The sequence below is a fragment of the Sycon ciliatum genome, chromosome 11 (assembly GCF_964019385.1).
Source record: "Sycon ciliatum chromosome 11, ocSycCili1.1, whole genome shotgun sequence".
NCBI classification, from domain to species: Eukaryota; Metazoa; Porifera; class Calcarea; order Leucosolenida; family Sycettidae; genus Sycon; species Sycon ciliatum.
The window spans coordinates 26936758-26959083 of NC_088653.1; the positions used below are offsets into that span (position 1 = coordinate 26936758).

The 22326-nt window shown below is 45.2% G+C and overlaps 1 long non-coding RNA gene across 1 annotated transcript; it reads right to left on the reverse strand.

Moving 5' to 3' along the window:
• Positions 1-1068: 1068 nt before the first annotated feature.
• LOC135827401 (uncharacterized) lies at positions 1069-22100 on the reverse strand. The gene is made up of 4 exons (XR_010555432.1): positions 22029-22100; positions 16254-16325; positions 5450-5521; positions 1069-1140 (listed from the first exon to the last, which is right to left on the reverse strand). It is a non-coding gene; the product is annotated as an uncharacterized LOC135827401 (long non-coding RNA).
• Positions 22101-22326: the final 226 nt, after the last annotated feature.

Consider the following 22326-nt stretch of genomic DNA (forward strand, 5'->3'; position numbering starts at 1 on the left):
GTATGTGGGGCTCCGTTTATTGAGGTGCGTTGAAATTTATTCTCTTTATCTTATTATTTCTTTTCTATAATTTCCCCATATGAGTTCCTATCAGTTGCTGTGAGCACCTTGAGTGGAGAGCGCTTGCTCGAGCGTTGAACCGGGTTCTTAATCCACCATACCCAGTTCGCAAGGCTGGGCGGGGTTGTGAGCAGGCTTTCATGTCATCTTTTCTTATTATTTCATATTATTTCTGCTTTTCATCTCTTTACTAAAATTCTGCGCATTTTTTCTCCATCTGCGCATAAAATCTAGACTGACAACCTGCTTGTTAAATCATGCACCTGCTTTCAGGCGTAAAAACCCTGTTGTAGAGGTCTCAGTCCTCATTTGTTAGACTCGCCTGTCTTTATAAATGTAACTCACTCTCTCTCTCTCTCTCTCTCTCTCTCTCTCTCTCTCGCTCTCTCTCTCTCTCTCTCTCACTCTCTCGCTCTCTCTCTCTCTCTCTCTCTCTCACTCTCTCTCTCTCACTCTCTCTCTCGCTCTCTCTCTCTCTCTCTCTCACTCTCTCTCTCTCTCTCTCTCTCTCTCCCTCTTTCTCTCTCTCTCTTCTATTGGCGTGCCTGGTTGTGATGAAGCAGAGACCCAAGGTCGGCAGAGTAAATAAATAAATAAAAAAATCTTCCTCTGTGCTGCACTGATGAGTCAACAAAGGACGAAACAGGTCGGTTCGCAGATTGAGGATTTTGCTCCTGGTCATGTAGCAGTTGAGTACTCTTGTGTGGGGTAGCGCTTTTGCCGTTTGCGTTATCCTGGAGCTCGCTGACTTGTCAGTTTGAGCACTACGACAGGGTATATTCGGGCCTGGTTTATTTAAATAAGGCTTTTTCATTGCCCCCAGGTTTTGCCCCATTTCCTCTGTGCTGTGGTCATGAGTCCACAAAGGACGAAACAGGTCTATCCGCAGGTTGAGTATTTACCTCGGGTATTGTGTCTGTGAGAAATACATGAAGTTTCAGGGAGATGTGATGCAGCAAAGCAAAAATATTTCAAAAATCCAACAAACCGGAATAAGGGTTAACTTACAGTAGTTGAAGGGCTCGTAGGTTGGCAAATACATTTGTAGGAAGGCCTACAAGTTGATTATGGTTCAGGTATCTGCAAAGGGAGAGGAGAAAAGTTCATTTCGAATATTTGCGAATATTTGGGTTGAGTGATAGCCGCTAACATACCAGGTGGTAAACCGTAATAAGAGGAATAGAACACAAGTCAAGTAATGAAAACAATTGCATAAAAACAAGAATGTGATAAGTAAATTGGAATCCTACTCAAACACAGGAAAATTCAATGAAGCGAGCACTGTCACAGGATAAGTCTATCGCCAAGGGGCGCAAGGCATTGATAGGGCAATGTTTCACGGAGCGCGCTCTTCTTACTCACGTGATGATTGCACGAAGTACGGCAAAGGATAGCTGACATCGCAGGTATGACATCACGTGCCCATAGGTTTTTGCCGTCATGCTGCGCCAACATGCCACGCAAGCGCTTTAGAAACATTCTGGGATGTTCTTTCAGCCGGGGAAAAGACAAGCAGAGTAAATTTCTGATTTTGTCTGCCTCTCGTGTTGCAGAAAAAGCGCTGAAATATTCCTACTAGCATATGGAGCTGCATCTGGAAGGGGACACTAGTGCATCGATAAAAAAACATTTAAATGTGTTTTGCGTACAAGTCCAAAACCCTCGTTCTCAAAGTACACGAATGTGCAAGCTTGCATCATTTGCTGTGAGAGTACTGGTTGCTGTGAATACCTCACCCTGAAAGGGAGCTAACAAAGGTTCAATCACTACTTCTGGGCAGACTTTAGCTAGCAAATCAGCAAAGATGTCACGAACTTCGTAATATTTTAACATTGTTCCTGACGGTGGGGAAACCCCCGTCAGACAACACATGACATGTGCTGCCGTGCAATCATTGGGCCATGCACACGTTAATGGTACATCTTTCAGAGTCCATCCATGCCTCAATGCAATGGCATCGCGGAAGTCACACCTCGACAGGCTGAAACCATGCTCCTTCAAGGGCAGAGTGTTCAGGTAGCCAGAGACAACCTTGGCGGAAAGGTGCTCAAGCTGGCAAACAGTTGATGTGTCTAGCATCCTACGAGCGTCAGCCCAAAGCAGGTCATCGATTTCCACGCGACGATTTGCAGCAGCAGCTTTGGCACGCTTTGCGGAATCACAGGCCAGTTCAATAGAAACCGATGGAGACGACGCTTCTTTACGGTCGGTTTCTGATTGGAGGAGCTTGAACAAGATTATAAGATCATAATAAAAAAAACAAGGCATACTTGCCCAATATTGACGACTTATTCGGTATCGTTGAGGGTAGCTCCTATTTCACCAAGCTCGACTTGCGCGCAGAATACAATCCAATTAGAATCCGTCAAGAAGACGTACCAAAGACGGCGATAAATATCACACTTGGTCATTTCAATTTCCGTGTAATATGATTCGGGTTGACAAACGCTCCTTTAGTCATCCAGGCCCTGATGAATGTTATATTCCAACCCTGTCAAAGAATGTTCATAATGGTGGTCCTTGACGACAACCTGATCTTTAGAAGAACCTGGCAAGACCATCTTCAACACATGGAAACAACTTGATCGTTCAGATTTTGATTCTGATCTTGATAGTGGATCAACTCGATCAAATCCGTCGATCTGCTATGTTAACCGGGTGGTCGGTGCATGGGCAGTTTCAGGACGCATTAATATCGTGCTGCGAACGCACAAATCGAGATTTTTTCAAATTGCACTTCTGCAGAATTTTGCTGCTAGTGAAATTCGAGTCGTTCAGGGAGGGAACTCGTTATTGTTTGGAGTGACAAGGGTTGTCAGTTCAAATTTATTGCATTTTCATCACGATTTTGTAGAATAGCGCAACATCAACTATTGAAATCGTCCGGTCCAATACACTTGTCACCAAGCATGGCGCTTGTGGACAAAAGCGTGGCATAGGGTGTGTACCCGCAATAGTACACAATAAGGCACAATAATACTCGCGCCTGCTCCGGCAGTTCTCAATTAACAACAGGCGGGGAGGTGGCGCTGCATCGCTATGCTGACCCAACCTTATGTCCCGTCCGAGCCCTGGACGCCTACATTCGGTCCAGCAAATGAAGCAATGACAAGGAACCGCTCTTCAAGTTTCAGGATGGTCGCCATCTCAAGCCGAACGACATCAATGCTGTCCTACACAAAGTGCTAGTTCCAAGCATCGGCAGCCATTCCTTACGCACCGGGGGAGCCACACACATGGCGGATCGAGGCGCCCCAAAGTGTGCCCTGATTAAGGTAGTCCGCTGGTCCAGCAGGGCATATTGCACGAACATTCGCAGGTCTGCAGGCATGCCACAGCACTACTAGAGCCTGTGGGTCGCAAGCCATTTGGTACGTTTATTGGAGGCACGGGTGTTGCCGATGGGCGCCGCATAGTGCAAGCACATCTTCACCATTGAACTATTCATGAGTACTAAGATTTAGTGTTCCGCTGCCATAGCAACCTAGTAGTACACATAGCCGTTCCGACGGCGCACGACCCCGCGGGTCGCTTCGGCTGTCCTTGCCTCTCTGATGCGTGATGTGTGTACATCATAATAATCTTGACCTCATACTGAGTACATGTGGCTGCTACATGTACAAGCTTCAGTGCATCGGAAGCCCACAACAGCTGACCAACATTGTCCCACCAGCTGCACCCACTGTGGTTCGTCCACGAACCCAACACACGCATGTGGTGACCCATCCTCACCAGCTCCTCAACACCCTACCACCAGCTGCACCGGAGTACATCAGGCGGTCCTTCCCATTTGCCCACATCAGTTTGTGGAATCAACTGCCAACCTCCCTGTTCCAGCCACCAATGTCCCTGCAACGGCTGCACCGCTTCAAGGCAGCTGCATGGAAGCACTTGCTACACACTGACTGGCTGTGGGCTACAGATCACTTCTAAAAGCCACTGCTGCACACACCTGCGACGAAGTTGCCAGCCACTCTGGTCTAGATTCACCCTGCCGTATCACTCGAGAGCTACCCACACATCTCTCAATCTCCCCCTTTTTCCACTATTATTATTCCCTTCTTGTTTGTTTTGTCTTATTTTTTTATTTCATTTTTTGTCTTTAGTCACTTTCTTATGTTGGCTCATTTTAACCTTATGATTAATTTTGATGCATACATGGCACTGTGACGCCGAGACCCATGGTCGGCAGAGTCCATGTATTTTATCAGCACAGCTATTAACTGGCATTGTGGATTGCGCCTACCCAGTCCAATGTACTTTTTGTCTTTCAACATGATTTGTAGGTTTGTGTTCTGGAGAATGAATTTGAAGACACCACTGCAGCTGTACTTATGGTTGATAAATAATTATGGTGGTAAAGACACACCTGGCAATATGGCGGTAAACACACGCCTGCCCACACACGCTCTCTAGGCTGCAAAGTTCTGGCACGGAGCTCTCCTTCTCACCACCACCACCATCAGTTCGCGCCTGGCGCCTGGTCGATGTATGGCTGGCGGTATCCGGCATAGCAGGCTGGTACATCAAGTAGCGCATGGCACATAGATGATGACACAGCAACGACATAGCTCGATTGCGACGTACGTTTCGTCCCCGCTGGAGTCATCAGGCAATCTTCTTCTTGGATGTCTTCATACGGAGCTTGACTCGGGAGAATGAAATTGAAGACACCACTGCAGCTGTACTTATGGTTGATAAATAATTATGGTGGTAAAGACACACCTGGCAATATGGCTGTAAACACACGCCTGCCCACACACGCTCTCTTTAAAAATAAAATGTACGCCATACTTGATTACCGATCACAGGCTCATGATCATTCACGCTGGAGTAAACGCTTGAGGTTCGGCCTCATTTTCTCTGTTCTGCGCTGATGCGTCCTCAAAGGACGAAACAGGTCTTGAACAGGTCTGTCCCCAGATTGAGTATTTTGCTCTTGTTATCAGTTTCGGCCTCATTTCCTCTGTGCTGCAATGATGAGTCAACAAAGGCCGAAACTGGTCTGTTCGCAGATTGAGGATTTCGCTCCTGCTCATGTAGCAGTCGAGTACTCTTGTGCGGGGTAGCGCTTTTGCCGTTTGCGTTATCCTGGAGCTCACTGACTTGTCAGTTTCAGAACTACGACAGGGTACGTTGGGGCTTGGTTTAAATAATTAGGGCTTTGGGAAATATATTTTTCATTGCCACTAGGTTTGGCCTCATTCCCTCTGTGCTGCGCTTATGAGTCCACAAAGGACAAAACAGGTCTATCCGCAGATTGAGTATTTACCTCGGGTAATGTGTCTGTGAGAAATACATAAAGTTTCAGGGAGATGTGATGCAGCAAAGTAAAAATATTTCAAAAATCATACCCCTGGGGTCCATTTGGGAATAAGGGTTAACTTACAGTTTCTGAAGGGCCGTTAGGTTGGCAAATACATTTGTAGGAAGGCTTGCAAGTTGATTATCGTTAAGCTTTCTACAAAGGGAGAGGAGAAAAGTTCATTTAGAATATTTGCGAATATTTGGGTTGAGTGATGGCCGCTAACATACCAGGCGGTAAACCTTTATAGGAGGAGTAGAGCACAAGTCAAGTAATGAAAACAATTGCATGAAAGCAAGAATGTGGTAGAAAAATTGGAACCCTACTGAAACACAGCAAAATTCAATGAAGCGAGCACTGTCACAGGATAAGTCTATCGCCAAGGGGCGCAAGGCATTGGTAGGGCGATGTTTCGCGGAGCACGCTCTTCTTACGCACATGATTGTTGCGCGAAGTACGGCAAAGGATAGCTGACATCGCAGGTATGACACCACGTGCCCATAGGGTTTGACAGCATGCTGCGCCAACATGCCACGCAAGCGCTTTAGAAACATTCTGGGATGTTCTTTCAGCCGTGGAAAAGACAAGCAGAGTAAATTTCTGATTTTTTCTGCCTCTCGTGTTGCAGAAAAAGCGCTGAAATATTCCTATTAGCATATGGAGTGTCTGTTTTTTTAGCATATGTGTTTTGCGTACAAGTCCAAAAGCCTCGTTCTCAAAGTACACGAATGTGCAAGCTTGCATCATTTGCTGTGAGAGTACTGGTTGCTGTGAATACCTCACCCTGAAAGGGAGCTAACAAAGGTTCGATCGCTACTTCTGGGCAGACTTTAGCTAGCAAATCAGCAAAGATGTCACGAACTTCGTAATATTATAACATTGTTCCTGACGGTGGGGAAACCCCCGTCAGACAACACATGGCATGTGCTGCCGTGCAATTATTGGGCCATGCACACGTTAATGGTACATCTTTCAGAGTCCACCCATGCCTCAATGCAATGGCATCGCGGAAGTCACACCTCGACAGGCTGAAACCATGCTCCTTCAAGGGCAGAGTGTTCAGGTAGCCAGAGACAACCTTGGCGGAAAGGTGCTCAAGCTGTCAAACAGTTGATGTTTCTAGCATCCTACGAACGTCAGCCCAAAGCAGGTCATCGATTTCCACGCGACGATTTGCAGCAGCAGCTTTGGCACGCTTTGCGGAATCACAGGCCAGTTCAATAGAAACCGATGGAGACGACGCTTCTTTACGGTCGGTTTCTGATTGGAGGAGCTTGAACAAGATTATAAGATCATAATAAAAAAACAAGGCATACTTGCCCAATATTGACGACTTATTCGGTATCGTTGAGGGTAGCTCCTATTTCACCAAGCTCGACTTGCGCGCAGAATACAATCCAATTAGAATCCGTCAAGAAGACGTACCAAAGACGGTGATAAAATCGCACTTGGTCATTTCAATTTCCGTGTAATATGGTTTGGGTTGACAAAACGCTCCTTTAGTCACCCAGGCCCTGATGAATGTTATATTCCGACCCTGTCAACGAATGTTCATAATGGTGTTCCTAGACGACATCCTGATCTTTAGAAGAACCTGGCAAGACCATCTTCAACACATGGAAACAACTTGATCATTCAGATATTGATTCTCATCTTGATTGTTGATCAACTCGATCAAATCCGTCGATCTGATATGTCGCGCGGTGGTCGGCGCACGGCCAGACTCAGGATGCACAAATATCGTGCTTCGATCGCACAAATCGAGATTTGCAGAATTTTGCTGCTAGTGAAATTCGAGTCGTTCAGGGAAGGTATTCGTTGTTGTTTGGAGTGACAAGGGTTGTCTGTTCAAATTTATTGTCAGACTAGGCAGTGGTGACCACGCTGCAGTGTTTGGTGTGCTGGCGTCTGGAGTGAAACCTGGTGTTTGAGCTTGAGGAGGCGCTTACCACCGTTGTTGTTGTTTATTTATTTCATATCACATGTCAAACGGGCAGTTTTGCCCAATGTTATGAAAGCAATGTCGGGTAGGAAATTTGCAAAGTTGTAATGTGGTGAAGTGAAAATATTCAAAATATACACCTCCCGACGGATGATCGCCTACAGACCCCACCCCCGCAAGCAACGACCCCGCAAGCCCACGCTTCGCCTCCCACTGTTTATTTTGTTCTGTGAGTCTAATCAGGGTCGCTAGCCCCGCTCGCATAACATCCCGCCACGCATATAATTCCCGCTGGAGAATTGCTTACAGACACTACCGCTGCATGCTACGGCTCCACGGAGTGAAGGCTGTCTATTGATCTGTGTGTCTGTCCATGGTCCTCAGCCCCGCTTGCATAACATCTAGTCAGGGAGCCGACCTTCAAAAAGGTGGCGCTCCGGGTCGGGCGAGATGGACTACAAGATCTCTTCAGCAATGGGTTATGGGTCTATCAGAGAAGGGCTTTTGAGTTGTTGGCCATCCCAAAGCTGTGCACGGACATTCACAATTGTCAAGCATCTGCGCGGAAATGTAAAATCCTTGATGAGAAGGGACCGAAAACGTTCGGATAATTTGACAAGTGCCTTATTTTGACTGGATGTGTGTTTGCGTGTTTGCGTGGATACTTACGACCCAACACGTACCTTCCTTATTAAAGTATTATCCGCCTCCGACCTCTTGTAAACAAAACAAAAAACAAACAAAAAATAAAAGTAGAAAGGAAAAGGACATATGGAAACGAGTTAAGAGTAACTCTCCACCACTGTAACTAGCTACTATATACAGTCAGAAAGTGCAACAACTAGGCACAAAACTGACAGAGTACTGAGACATTCGACGTCCTGACACCTAGCTTCAACACATCTCCGTAGCGCTAACCGACAGCCTTCCAACTTGGAAGGTTCAAGGTTATGGAAAGACCAAAGAGGGGAAGGCAAGCGCAACGAAAACGAGCACAAGCTACAGTCCCAACGGAACAAAGAATGTCGATTGTCCCCTCTTTGGTCTTTCCATAACCTTGAACCTTCCAAGTTGGAAGGCTGTCGGTTAGCCCTACGGAGATGTGTTGAAGCTAGGTGTCAGGACGTCGAATGTCTCAGTACTCTGTCAGTTTTGTGCCTAGTTGTTGCACTTTCTGACTGTATATAGTATCTAGTTACAGTGGTGGAGAGTTACTCTTAACTCGTTTCCATATGTCCTTTTCCTTTCTACTTTTATTATTGGCTCAATACCCGAGTTTCAAACAAAAAATAATAATAATAATTTAAAAATCCGACGAGGGGACAATAATTTTAATATGGCAATAAGTAGGACGAGCTGAAGCGACATGTGGACTACTTTATTAACAATGTAAGCGCTGGAGACGATGCAAGAAACAACCTGAAGGGTAAGGAAAAATACATGTAAGAAGAAAAAGGGCAATGGAAAAAAAAAAGATGATTCGAACAAGTTTTCGTACAACACTCTTCAGGAATCATCGTTGCACTAAAGAACAAAATGAGAACAAAGGAAATAATATAGCAATCAAGGTAGGGTGACACGTAACAATGACAGCACTGGAATATCGAGGTGCGATTTCTCACTAAAGTGTGCAGAAAACAAGGGTATACAAGTAAGAACTAAGCGTGACAAGTGTGTATCAGCAACAAAGACAAGAAAGTGAGAACGAATGATAATAATAACAATAATAAACAAGAAGGTGACAAAACACATTTAGGCACAAGTGGCAACAACGTTACCACACTACACAACAGAACACTGGTGGTGAAGGTGAGACGCAGGACGATGCAAGTGAGGAGGAGAGTCAAACCGCGGTGGATGACGGAGCAGGTTATGATTCGGACAGTGAGGGAGAAGGTGAGCTGAGTGAGGGTGAGAGTGAGTGTGAGGGTGTGCGCGTGAGTCGAGATTGTGTGTGTCCGTCTCGTAATAACAAGTCTTCAGTATACAATCATTTGGTTTCTAGCACTGACTGTTGTCGTACTTATTCTGATTCCTGTTGTTCTGTTTTGTGCCGTGCTCGTCATGGTTATCTTTTGCAGTTACAAGTTTTGGAAGCTGTTTGTCAGCGCATTCATAAGCCGAATTTGTGTGTCCAGAAAGATAGTGTTATTACCCTAAAATTGTTCAAATAGTGTTCTGTTGTGTAGTGTGGCAACGTTGTTGCCACTTGTGCCTAAATGTGTTTCGTCACCTTCTTGTTTATTATTGTTATTATTATATATTATTAAGCTTGCTACGAGGGGGTTTTCATGCCAATTTCTCCTCGCCGATTTCAAGATGTTCGTGCACCTGAGCATTGATTGGGCACGCTCACATGAAGCATTTTACGCGCAGTGAGTGAAATGCATCAGTACAGTACAGTATTTTTGAATTATTTCAAAAACGTTGTCAACACTAGTAATAGCACTCGACTCGTCTCGACTCGATTGAAGGATTACTTATTAGTGGTGTCGAGTCTGAAGCCCGAGCCAATGCTGTAGTTGCTGAAGCCCCATCCTATGGAATACTACCAACTCCCCGGCACAAGGTGAGCCAGTATTTTGTCTTGAATCACGAACTTGAAAAATAAATTTCCCAAAAAAGAAGACACATTGTGAGTTTGATATCAATATTCAATGTTCAATAACAATGCACTTCTGTGTTGGTACACGTATTCTGGTATCCAATGAAAAGAACAAAATAACGTGTCAGTATGTGTCCTCGCTGCATCTCTCTCAAGAAATATTCGTTCAGTTCATCACTTGAATAATTGTCAGTAGATTAATTATCAGTACATGATGATATGTTGCAATGATGCGCACCTCCAGGTAAAATATATTTAAATAGATCATCATGTACTGATAATTAATCTACTAACAACAACAAAAAAGTAATACAATAGTATCTCACACACACAATGTTTATCAATATACAAAAGGAATATGCTGCAATGATTCGCGCATCCTGGTAAAATAGTTAAAAGTACTGTAAAATCCCGCCAGAGCGCCCCGTCTCTCCTATCCACCCCTCCCTGACTTCTTGTCAGGGACGTGATTGATTGTATCCTCGTATGACTCTGTTGCAGTCTGTGATGCCGTACTGCACTGCAGACGCGTGCTCGACCCCGTTGGAAATGTACGCAACAGTGCCCACCCTCCTGACAAAGGGTCGCATAAACCCTGCGTTTTGTCGGGTCTGTTCGACTCCTGGCTCTTGACCTTTGGTCGGTGTACGAGATGCACGAACAGTTTTCGTAGGGTGAGTACTTTTTCATGTAGCACTGAATGCGGCAAGCAGGACTCGCCCATCCGCCCCTCCCCACCTGAAGCGTCGAGGAGGTAGGGGCGCTCTGGCGGGATTTTACGGTAGTACAATTTTACACTGTATATTACACAAACTGTTTCTCAATATGATGATATGCTGCAATGATGCCGTGCACGTGCGCACATCCAGCCCACAGTGTCTGTGTAGCACTGTCCGTGCATGGAAAAACGGTCGTAGGTGGTCGGTAAAACGAGAGGTCGCTTACACCAGGTTTTACTGTAGTACAATAGTACACACAATGTTTATCCGTATACAAAATCTAGGAATATTGCCACATGGCATGTATGTTAGTTGTAGAGCCTTGCTGTCACTGTTAGTTTTCTAACTTGATTCATTCTTGTATGTCTAATTTCTCCCTTTACAATATGGCAGCTGCGCAAGGAATTCAAACTGACACACTGTCACTATCAACGTTATCATTGCTGAGATCATCACTCGTACACGCAGCTGATCCATCACTATCGGACACACGAGTCGTCACAATCTGAGTTTGGCTGGGCATGATTGGACTCAGTTTCCAGTTGCGATACGTCACCGGACGTACTTTGCTGTGGTGGTTGCTCTGGCCTACTGTTGAGCGGACTTGCGCATGTACCTTCGCAGCGGCAGATGTCAGTGCACGCAAGAGATGACTTCTTGCATGAGCAGCGTTGAGTGTCACACACTCCTCGGCACCCGCAGCTGATGAGGCTCTGAAGTTCTTTTGGCACTGCCTGCTGTTCTGTCCAATTCACAGCAACTCTGCCTGAAGGAAGAAACAAACATTGTCACAGACAGTTAATTTATTCCTCGCGTATATTTTTGCAGTAGACAGTCATAGATATCTGGTTAAATGGGAAGGGCAGCACTGTATCCTTTATCCTTTTATCTGCTAATTACAATTCTTTCAACCTTGCAGTATGTTTCTCAATATCCGCAGACTCCACTGTAGCCTTTGTAGAGGCGTACCATACCCTAATAATTACACAAGTGTAAATTTCCTCACGCATAACTTGATCCAAAGGTGGGTACATTATCGGTGCTAATTATTTATCGGAACAACTTACCGTCGCTGTCTTGAATCCATCCTCTGCCGATGGGCGTAGGCACATCGGGCTTCGGTTGCAAAGCCAGTCACCGCACAGTAGCCTGGTAATCAGCGCGTGCTGTGTGGACATTATGTAGCTCTATCACATCTCCAGTGCGTAAGCCAACAGCCTTCCAGCTTGGAAGGTACCATAACCTTGAACCTTCCAAGCTGGAAGGTCCAATCAGTGGACAGAGCCAGTACTACTACCAGGTAGTATCATCAGGCGATGTTTTATGGCTCTACCATCAGGGGAAATGGAAAGAGGAAGGCACACGGCAGAGACTTATCTGGAGCTGAATGACCTGAACTACTTTCGGAAGGGACAGCGACGAACGAAAAACCAGGACGTTGCATAGAAGCAAGTAATTCCTTCAAAGAAATCCACGCCGAGCATCGCTTTTTGAAAAGTTTTTGAATTGTGGCATCGTTTTCTTCTTCCTTTCCTAGTCAGAGGTGTTTCACATTTTTGGGCGCGCTCTCTTTTCTCTCAATGGTTGCATTCATGATTTTTCGCCCAGTGAGCCAAAAATATTACGATATCTCCTGCCTGAAATTGTCGATTTGTCGTCGGATATATTCCCTTCTCCTGAGGCTATGGCACAGCTTTGAGATGTCCGACAACTTCAGACATACTCACTGTTAGGTACTTGAAGGGTTGGCGAAGAGTTTTTGTGCTCCCTACGAAGTGGTACCCAAATTTTCGATTTCGAGATCGGGATCCCGGACTATTTGTTGCAGAAAATGGCACTTGCATAATCAGGTTCTTCTGCTGGGGAAACATGTGGGTAGTGGTGGTGATACTTTTTTTAATACGCAGGTCATATTGTGGTTGTTGCTGTTGCAGAATTTTCGTGACTCTGTCATAAAATTGTCTTGCATTTCAGATATTTCAGATTTCCCCACCCTCAATCAGATTTACTTGAGAAATGTAACCAGTTGCGCGTCGCAGCTGTTTTGTTCTGTGTATATAATTGTAGTCATGGGTTATCGTGATAAGGTCATCCTGCATCATATTGCACTGATATCGTTATCCTGTTGATGTCGATTCAACTTTTGGAAGTAGCTCAATTACTTCAAAGAGTTAGTCCACAATTGTCTAAAACAACACAGCAAAGAAGGAACCATAAACATGTATTAAAATATGAACAAATACATTGTTGAGTCCGACACCTCGTTCCAACAACTACACTGATCCCGAGGATATAAGTGCAAAGCTACCGTAAAAGTCCGTAAATAAGTACGTATTTACTTTTGAATTTAGTGACCACACCCGTACTAACTTTCGGGCGGGTACTGACTTTCGGGCACGAACTAACTTTCGGACCTGACTTGTGTGTAGTGAAGAAGTCATTTTCATGTCGATGTACATGCTACACACTGCATGTGCGCATCGTACCGGTACTTATTTCGGGCAGTATGTTTATCGGGCTCGACTTTACTTCAACAGACAGAGCCAAAAGAATGAAGGGGGTATTTCTTTCGGGCAGGTACTTATTTACGGACTTTTACGGTATGGTTGGAGGTACTGAGATAAACTAGGCACTCCAGAATATTAAAATGTTACACATCTATTGGTGAGTATGAATGATATCCAGTCGAACCTCTTTAGGACGAACGCCAAGGGCCCGATGGTATTTGTTCTGTGAGTTTGTCTTAACCCAATTTTATAACCAGTGAATACAATTATTTTTCCAATAGAGATACGAATAGATTTCTTCTACAGTGAAAGACTCTAAGCCAAACCGACTCATTGACTCGTCTCGTACGAAAAGAATGTCACTGTCCCTCCAGGAACTTGCGATTCCGTGGCCACGTTGTTTTCCGCGATTCGAACAAAAGTCCGTTATATCTGCGATATTTGAAAAATCATCCGCGTTATTGTAGAAAACAGTCTATGATACCTGCAAAGCACCGCGACATTTCGAAAAGCAACTGCGATATTCGAGTCTTTCTTCGATGTTGTTTAGTTCTTGAAGCTCGTCAGTAGTTTACTTGTGAGATCGACACCAGAATGGAGAAGTTTCTGGGCAAATCACCGGCTGACAAGTCACAAAATAAGGCTCGCGTTGAGTGTTGTCCGAGGATGGAGAAAAGCTGTCTTGCAAGCTCCTGTCAGGCAGTTGAACACAGTCAGCCCAGCCCACGTTCGGTTTTGTCATACATGATTTATGCTGTACAACTCGTACATCGTACAGCACTATAGTACAAGCACCAAAATCGACCACAATTTCACCACAATAATACGAACTTAGAAGTTGCGACCTCGGCGGTAATAGTCATGAAGTCATGAAGTCAAGTGTCAAGTTTGGCAAGAAGTGTGTGCTCCTCGTTGGAGCAACCAACTTTATCACAATAATCCCGCAATAATTGACAAAATCCGCAATATTCCCCGCAATTTGCGGCATTTTACCTCGCAACTTTTCCGCGATATTTCCAAAATGTCTCCGCAAGTTTCTGCATGGACAGATTAAATGAGTCACTGAACCTATCTTTAGCAACATGACGGCAACTGAAACACCAACAGAGAAAATACGATAAATGTACAGCACATTCTTGCAGGTACTACAAACAGATTGCCGATCGTACTTCTTGCTCTGCCGGCACGCAACTTTATTTGGGGCAGTACGATCTCGGCGCTACTTACAACTCAAACAGCCCAGACTCGAGTAAACATATCCAATCGTACGAGATTTTCACGAGACGAGACTGCACCCATTGGCTTGTCTCGTATGAAGCAACCAAGTCACTGAAAGCATGAACCTTTCCATAATGGAGATTTTCCCTGATATGCGAATTTATTTTGCATACTCGGCCAATGCGTCCTTGAACCTTTCCCTCCAGATTGGGAACTGTCAACGCTGCTATGCCACTGCAAAATGCAGATTCTACCCTATGATCGGAGCACGGAATGCCGGAAGCAATCATGACCAGTGCCTTACTTGCAACGTACCAATGTACAATGAACATGAGTATTTCGACAACACTTCTAAGCCTCAGCAGCAACATAAGCCTTACCGTTAAGAAGGTGGACTCGCATTCTTCGCACACTGTTGGCAAGGGCAAAGAGATATGAATGGATCTAAATCCGAATAAAATCAGCACACGTTACGGTTTCAGTAAATGAAAGGGTGAGCATAAGCAAATGAATCGAAGGAAACTGGTCAACTCAGAGATCACCTGTCATTGAGTATTCCGTAAAAGGAGGCCTCGGCAGCAGAAAAGCTAAATTTAGAAAAGAGATCGTGTCAGCTTTTCCATTATTTATTGTATTCAACGGAAAATCAGCACATTTTTCGTAAATAAAAGAGTCAAGTGAATCAAAGGGAACTGGGCAACTCACCTGTCATTGAGTAATATTCCGTGAAAGGAGGTCTCAGCAGAGCCGAAGCGAAATAAGCCAGGAGACGATATATCCGAAACAGCTCATGCAAGAAGCAGTTCCAAAGAAGGAAGTTCCTAGCGCACACACATCCGAAAACGGACTGCAACACAATGTCTGCCGTGCATGTGCACAGCACGCAGTTACCACGCGTTGGTAGATCTAGGAGGCATGGAGTGGTGAAATACTGAGCACCTTACGTAGAAACTTACGTAGCCTACGTGAAATACCGAGCACCTTACGTAGAAACTTACGTAGCATAGCAATGTCGTTTTGTCTTGCCATGTGAACACAAGAAAAGAAACAAGTGCAACATTCTGTACTCTGCCGCACTGTGCGTGAGAATTCCGCGCAGGATCAGCGGAAACTTCGCGGAGAGATTCAGGATACACATTGCCAAAAAGAGAAGTGTGAAGAGGTCAAAAGTACAAATGCGATTCCAGTGCAAAATAGCAGATCACACAAAACTATCAAAGGCAAGTCACGCTGCACGTATGCATGAATACCACTACCAGATCCGCGGATCTAGCGCAAGCAACAATCACGCGTGATCACATGATCAATGATGACATTATTCAAAAATGGCACCTCTGCGAATGAACACTTCTGCAGCTGGCACATGGGAAGAAAGAAACGAAAATAATTCGAAAACAGTTCAAACACAACGAAGAAATAAGTTTGAAACTCGGATGTTGAGCCATAAATAAATGTAGAAGAGAAAAGGACATATCGATATGTCCTTTTCTCCTCTACATATATAAATAAGTTTGAGAGAACAATAAATTTATCAAGTGGAACAATGTAGTATGAATCTGCCAGGGGGTGCTTACACCCAGCGCTGGGTGACAGAAATAGAGACAGAAAAGAAAGAACTAACAGAGAAAGAGAAATACTACAGCGCTGAGGAACGAAGATCAAACGGCAAATTCAATAAGTAAAACATGTGATTACCCTCAACCTGTCACAATCAATACACTTGCCACTCAAATACTACTCAACCTTTAATCACAATCAATATGCTTGCCACTCAAATACTACTCAACCTGTCACAATCAATACGCTTGCCACTCAAATACTAGTCTGACACTGCTCTGAGCATGCAGCGCAGACAGTTTCGTTTGGGTCCAACAAACCGGAATAAGGGTTAACTTACAGTTCCTGAAGGGCTGGTAGGTTGGCAAATACATTTGTAGGAAGGCCTACAAGTTGATTATTGTTCAGTATTCTACAAAGGGAGAGGAGAAAAGTTCATTTAGAATATTTGCGAATATTTGGGTTCTGTGATGGCCGCTAACATACCAGGCGGTAAACCGTAATACATAGCCAGCAATCGCATGTCACCACGTACATTCAAAATCAACATAGTTTTGCGAATCGACCTTTTTTTCAGGATCACTTTTCAACGAGGACGAAGCAAAGTCGGCCGAACGAAGCCTAGATGAAGAAAATCACCCTCTCTACTTCACCATCACGATACTGACATAGATACGAGATGAAACAACTAAAAAATCCACAAGAAAACTCTACGGCCATCATCGCGCTGACTTTGGTCTGAGAATTTCTACCACGATCAAAAATGTACGAGGAGCACTCAAAAATAAGCCACAGACGTACCTGTATCGCTCTCTACTCCTTTTTCAAGGCACAAAAGTCGACTCTCCACTCTCAAACCAGGAACCAGACATACCAGTGATCCTTTTCAGCTGCTCCACGAGCGCAGGAAAGGTTCACCAAGGGGCGCAGAGCAGCATCCATTCCAGAAAAGAGCTAAAATACGAGTGAGACTGCATGCCTGAGTACATAAGTACATGTATGAGTACATGCAGAAAATAGTCAATTTCAGCGTTTCTGCTCCAAACAGCAACTAGCTTCGACTAGAAACAAAGATTACAACAAAGGATCAAACAACAACCATTTTCTGCAGTTTTTTTGCAGATAGCTTCCTTGTGCTTGGCCCAGCACGCCAAAAATCACACCTCGGAGGAGTACAAAAAGTACAACTCTCAGATGTCCTCGATTGCTGGCCATGAGTAGGAATAGAACACAAGTCAAGTAATGAAAACAATTGCATGAAAGCAAAAATGTGAAAAGTAAATTGGAACCCTACTCAAACACAGGAAAATTCAATGAAGCGAGCACTGTCACAGAATAAGTCCACCGCCAAGGGGCGCAATGCATTGATAGGGCGATGTTTCGCGGAGCTCGGTCTTCTTACGCACATGATGGTTGCGCGAAGTACGGCAAAGGATACCTGACATCGCAGGTATGATGGTTTGGCATCCCTTGCAGAACGGCTGGCACCTCTCGGCAGTAGCCAAGTCAACGAGGCGTTGAACCACACCATCCCTAGCAAGGCTCCCAAGGCCCAATGCTATGGTGGGAGTGAATCCCACGACTTCAGGACTGCGGCAGCTATTTTTCAGAAGAATGAAGGCCAGGCCTGTGTCTCATCCGTATTGTCTCAAGTAAGTGGAACCCATAATTATGATGGTTATATGTATGTTAGGCCCACAAGTGATTACAATATATGAATTCATATAATTCATTATATCATGCATTATTCATTTGGCCTGGGTAGCTATTTGCGCGTCCATGTTTGCCATAGCTACCCAGACCCTATATATTGCGTTGCCTCTGCCTTCAACTCTCTCTCTTCAATAAGCTCTCTTCAATAATAATCTCCCTCTTCAATAATCACCATGTAGTCGTTTCGTTCGTCCTGGTCTCTTGTCCCGTTTCTAATAAATGTCGTTGCACAAACATACCGGTTCCGTTTTCAGTCTCTTGTTCGAACTCTCAACATGTCGGACTCAGACAGCAGTCACGTCCCACGTAGCAGTTACCGTCCCACGTAGCAGTCACGTCCCGCGTAGCAGTCACATCCCACGTAGCAGTCACGTCCCACGTAGCAGTCACATCCCACGTAGCAGTCACGTCCCACATAGCAGTCACGTCCCACGTAGCAGTCACGTCCCACGTAGCAGTCACGTCCCACGTAACAGTCACGTCCCACGTAGCAGTCACGTCCCACGTAGCAGTCGCGTCCCACATAGCAGTCACGGCCCACGTAGCAGTCACGTCCCACGTAGCAGTCACGTCCCACGTAGCAGTCACGTCCCACATAGCAGTCACGGCCCACGTAGCAGTCACGTCCCACGTAACAGTCACGTCCCACGTAGCAGTCACGTCCCACGTAGCAGTCGCGTCCCACGTAGCAGTCGCGTCCCACGTAGCAGTCACCGTCCCCAAAGTCAGCCATACAGTCAAAATCACTCACATATCAGTCACAGTTCGCGTCTTTTGAGAACCCAGTTGTGGTGCCCTCAAACGAGTCATAGAGTCAGAATACAATCATGCATGTACGGCGTGCAAGTAGTACGTGATTGTACTGCTTTCTGTATCCAAGTATTATTTCGAATTATTGTGTCCGATTCGATATCAATATTTTTCTTCATCTACTCACAAGGTAAGTGAAAGAGGAGACAAGTAGCAGTCGTTCGTTGGTGAATTACGCCTCCCGTGACGATTTTAGGCCATCGCTGCCCTCCCTCTTGCTCCTGTTTGGAGAGCAAATACTGCGATGGGATCAGCGATACAAATTTGCGATTTCGAGTCGCATTCCGGGCTAACATCGCCACAGCCGATCTTTCCAAGTGTTCACCACATCTAGAAGACAACGACATTACCTGGAACAAGCTACATCTTCGCTACAAGCAGAGAAATTGAGAGAGAACACTATCGAAATAGGGAAAATTGTTTGCCCTGAAAAGCATACTTTTGAACGCGTTCGTTCTCCATACTTTCAAATGGCAACCTACCCATGTCATTCCTCAGCGCTGAAAAGCATACTTTTGAACGCGTTCATTCTCCATACTTTCAAATGGCAACCTACCCATGTCATATATCAAAGCTGGTGACTTGTTTTTGGCTCTCTGTGACTTCTTTGTGACTGGTGACTGCTATTAAAGGTTTTGTGACTGTATGACTGGTATTAGGGGCAGTGACTGCTATGAGAGCCCTGACTGCTGTCAAAGTCCTACATATACTTAGCACACTGAGTATAGTAACTGACACAAAATCTCTACATTCAGGCATGCATGCAGGCACACATACCATAACTAAAATGTACTCAGGTTAGCCTGAGTCTATAATACCCAACAGCTATATTATTTTTAGCAACGAAGGTACGTGTTGGGTCGTAAGTATCCACGCAAACACACATCCAGTCAAAATAAGGCACTTGTCAAATTATCCGAACTTTTTCGGTCCCTTCTTATCAAAGATTTTACAGGGATTGGCTCAAGTTGGAAAGACTAAAACTTATATAGCGTAAAGATATGAGATAACAACACTCGTGACAAGGTGGAAAATTATCAAGTTCAGCACGACACAAAACTCGAAGGAAATAATAATAGTGACAAGAACATAGTGAGCAAATTCAGTTACAATGTTAAAAAGCAAATTAAGTTACATTGTGTTGTCGCTACAATTGTTTGGTGTTACTCCTCGTCGAGGTGTTAACAATGTAACTTAATTTGCTTCATTTGCGCACACATAATCTGATGTACCCAGGTTCGGCTATGGCCGAGTTCCGGTCCCTGACTGCTACTGCCGGCAGCTCACGGCCAGTGTTTGTGTTCGTCGACGGCAGCTACTTCTCCCGAGTTTGCTCGACTAAGATCCTCAACTGCAACCGGGTGAGCTCCCATTCTGTGCACACTGGCGGGGCCACGCTCATGGCTCACCAGAGTACAAGTGTCAATGAAGCAGCCATATGCCGTGCAGGCTGCTGGCGAAGTGCAGCATCCGATCACTATGTCAGGCGTGCAGCCGGTATGCCCTCTGTGCAATAGCTAGCAGTAAAGACTGGAACAGCCCACGCCCATGTGGTGTTGAGAACAGAAGTGAGGTACATTTGTAGTGTTGTACAGTGTCGTGCAGTCCACTTGTTGCGCAGTCCTTGTGCCGGTGTGGCTCTGTTGGTATCACATAGGGTATTGGTGTCGGGGTCCCAAAGTATCACAACACTTAACACGCATCTAGAGTGCGCTCACCTACCCCTTTCTTACGTTACTTCCTAACTTAGAACCCTCTAAGTTGGGAAGGCTGCTGGTCTGTATATTGCACAGTCTCCATCCTTCCATACGGTTCGCTTGAGAATATGAGGAGTCTACTTCTCGAGAAAACAAACTTTGGGAGTGTGACTTTGGCTCATGGAAAACCCACGTTCACTGGACAGTATACTGCATTGAAAACCAACGTTCAATGGACAGTATACCGCATTTGACTCGTATTGCTCCTCACAGTACGAAGTTAACTCAGTCCTGAACCTCGCCGACCGAGCCAAGCGCATTTGCCCCCCTAGTAAACTTGCGGATCAGCTTGAATTTCTCCGCTCCGTGTTTACTAAGAATGGCTACCTGGACCATATTTTGCACAAGTATTTGTCAACAACTCCAACTAAAGAAATAACGATCGGACCTGCTCGATGTCTGGTATAAGCTGGGCCGTAACTTGAGCGGGGTGTTGAGCACGCGTATGTGTTGTGGGGTGTATTGGTATTTTATGGAGTGGCCAAGAAGGGTGAGCTTCACTTTGCGACGAGAGAACATTGTCGGCCATTTGAGCCGATGGAGGAGTGTTGAATGATTCAGAGGAGTGTAGAGGGGGAGACGGAAGCAGATTATGGCCGCATTGCGTTGGATTCGCTCAAGACGGTCAAGGGCTGCGATTGAGAGCGGGGTGACAGCAATGCATGCATATTCAATTATAGGCAGGATATATGGCCCAATATCTGAGAAATCGACCTTCCGGGCTGTTTTGGTGAAATTGATTTTTTTTATTGCAAATTGATGTCTAGCCTTTGTAGAGTATTGTGACTTCGTTTCACGGCCATCAGATCAATATTGACCATGTAGAAATGCATTTTACAGTCAGGAGTCATGTTACTGAATTGTTCTGTTTTTACAATTTTGAAAGATCAGTGTGTTTGGAGCCACCAAAAATTGTTTCCATGTCAACATCGGAGCAGACTACAACAACAACTTCTCAAAGACCAAGACGTTCATCAGCTAATTACTGTATGAACTATGATGCCGGCAAACAGCAACGACAAAGGAGGAAACCCAGTGTGACGGCAACAGTGGACGTGACCGCCAGCAATGAGGACGATGACGGAAACGGCACTGACGGCGGAGATTCCAGCAGTGAGTTGAGTAAAGGAGAGAGCGTGGGTATGGGACAGTGTGAGAGTGAGTGTGAACGTGTGTTTCAACCTCGTAAGTCTTCTGTGTATAATCATTTGGTATCTCGTGCCAAGTGTATGATATGCTCTCCAGGCACAAACATGACCAGGAAAATCATCGCCGAAGTCACAGCCACTATTTCATACTGTTGTGCCCAGCTCGGTCTTTTGACTAGCTGGTTTGAAGGTTACAGCATTGTGAATGACCCATAGTTCTCTACTTGTGTTCTCACCCTCCAGGAGCGACACAAAGTTGCGCTGCTATCTCGTGTTCACCAGGTGTTTGGCGTGCTGGAAACGGAGCATCTGTGTAATTTTGTATCCGTGGTGATGTTTGTGCCTGGAGAGGACTAGAAAAGTGGTGCTATTCAGGCACAATCTTCCTCAACCTGCTCAAGCTCAACTGATGAGGACCACGGCACATGACAGTGAAAGAAGAGTCTGAATACGAATTGCAACAATCAGGACTAGCTAGCAGATAAGTGCCGTTGAGAATGCTAGTGTCGTGCATAGGTGAGTGGTGCTTTCTTGCAGGTTTGCTGAGTAGAAGGTTCGATGGACATCTAGTGTGCTCTGGATGGCAGTGGTGAGTTAGTCAAGTGTCAAGTCAAGTCGGCGGAATAGCGCGAGCTCCAATGTGGGAGCAAACCAATTCTTACACAGTAAGTAACCAAAACTACTTACATGTTGTTAAGTTGTCGAGAACCCTGAAAAGCAGACTCTCTGAGTGCTGTCAGGCTCAATTGTTGCAAATTCCTGAAAACATGATTATAACAAAGAAAAAGGAGCTACAAGTTACGCTATACTGTTACGCTATACTGTCAACTAACACCACCAGTTACTACCTTGGTCTTTCTCTTTTGTACCTTGGCTCTCCACCTGAGTCCAAAACAAAGAACATACTGAAATATCCGAGCAGGTCTGATGATAACTATGGCTGGTTTTCGCCCTCATCTCTGGGGTTGCTCCCCACATTAGCAAT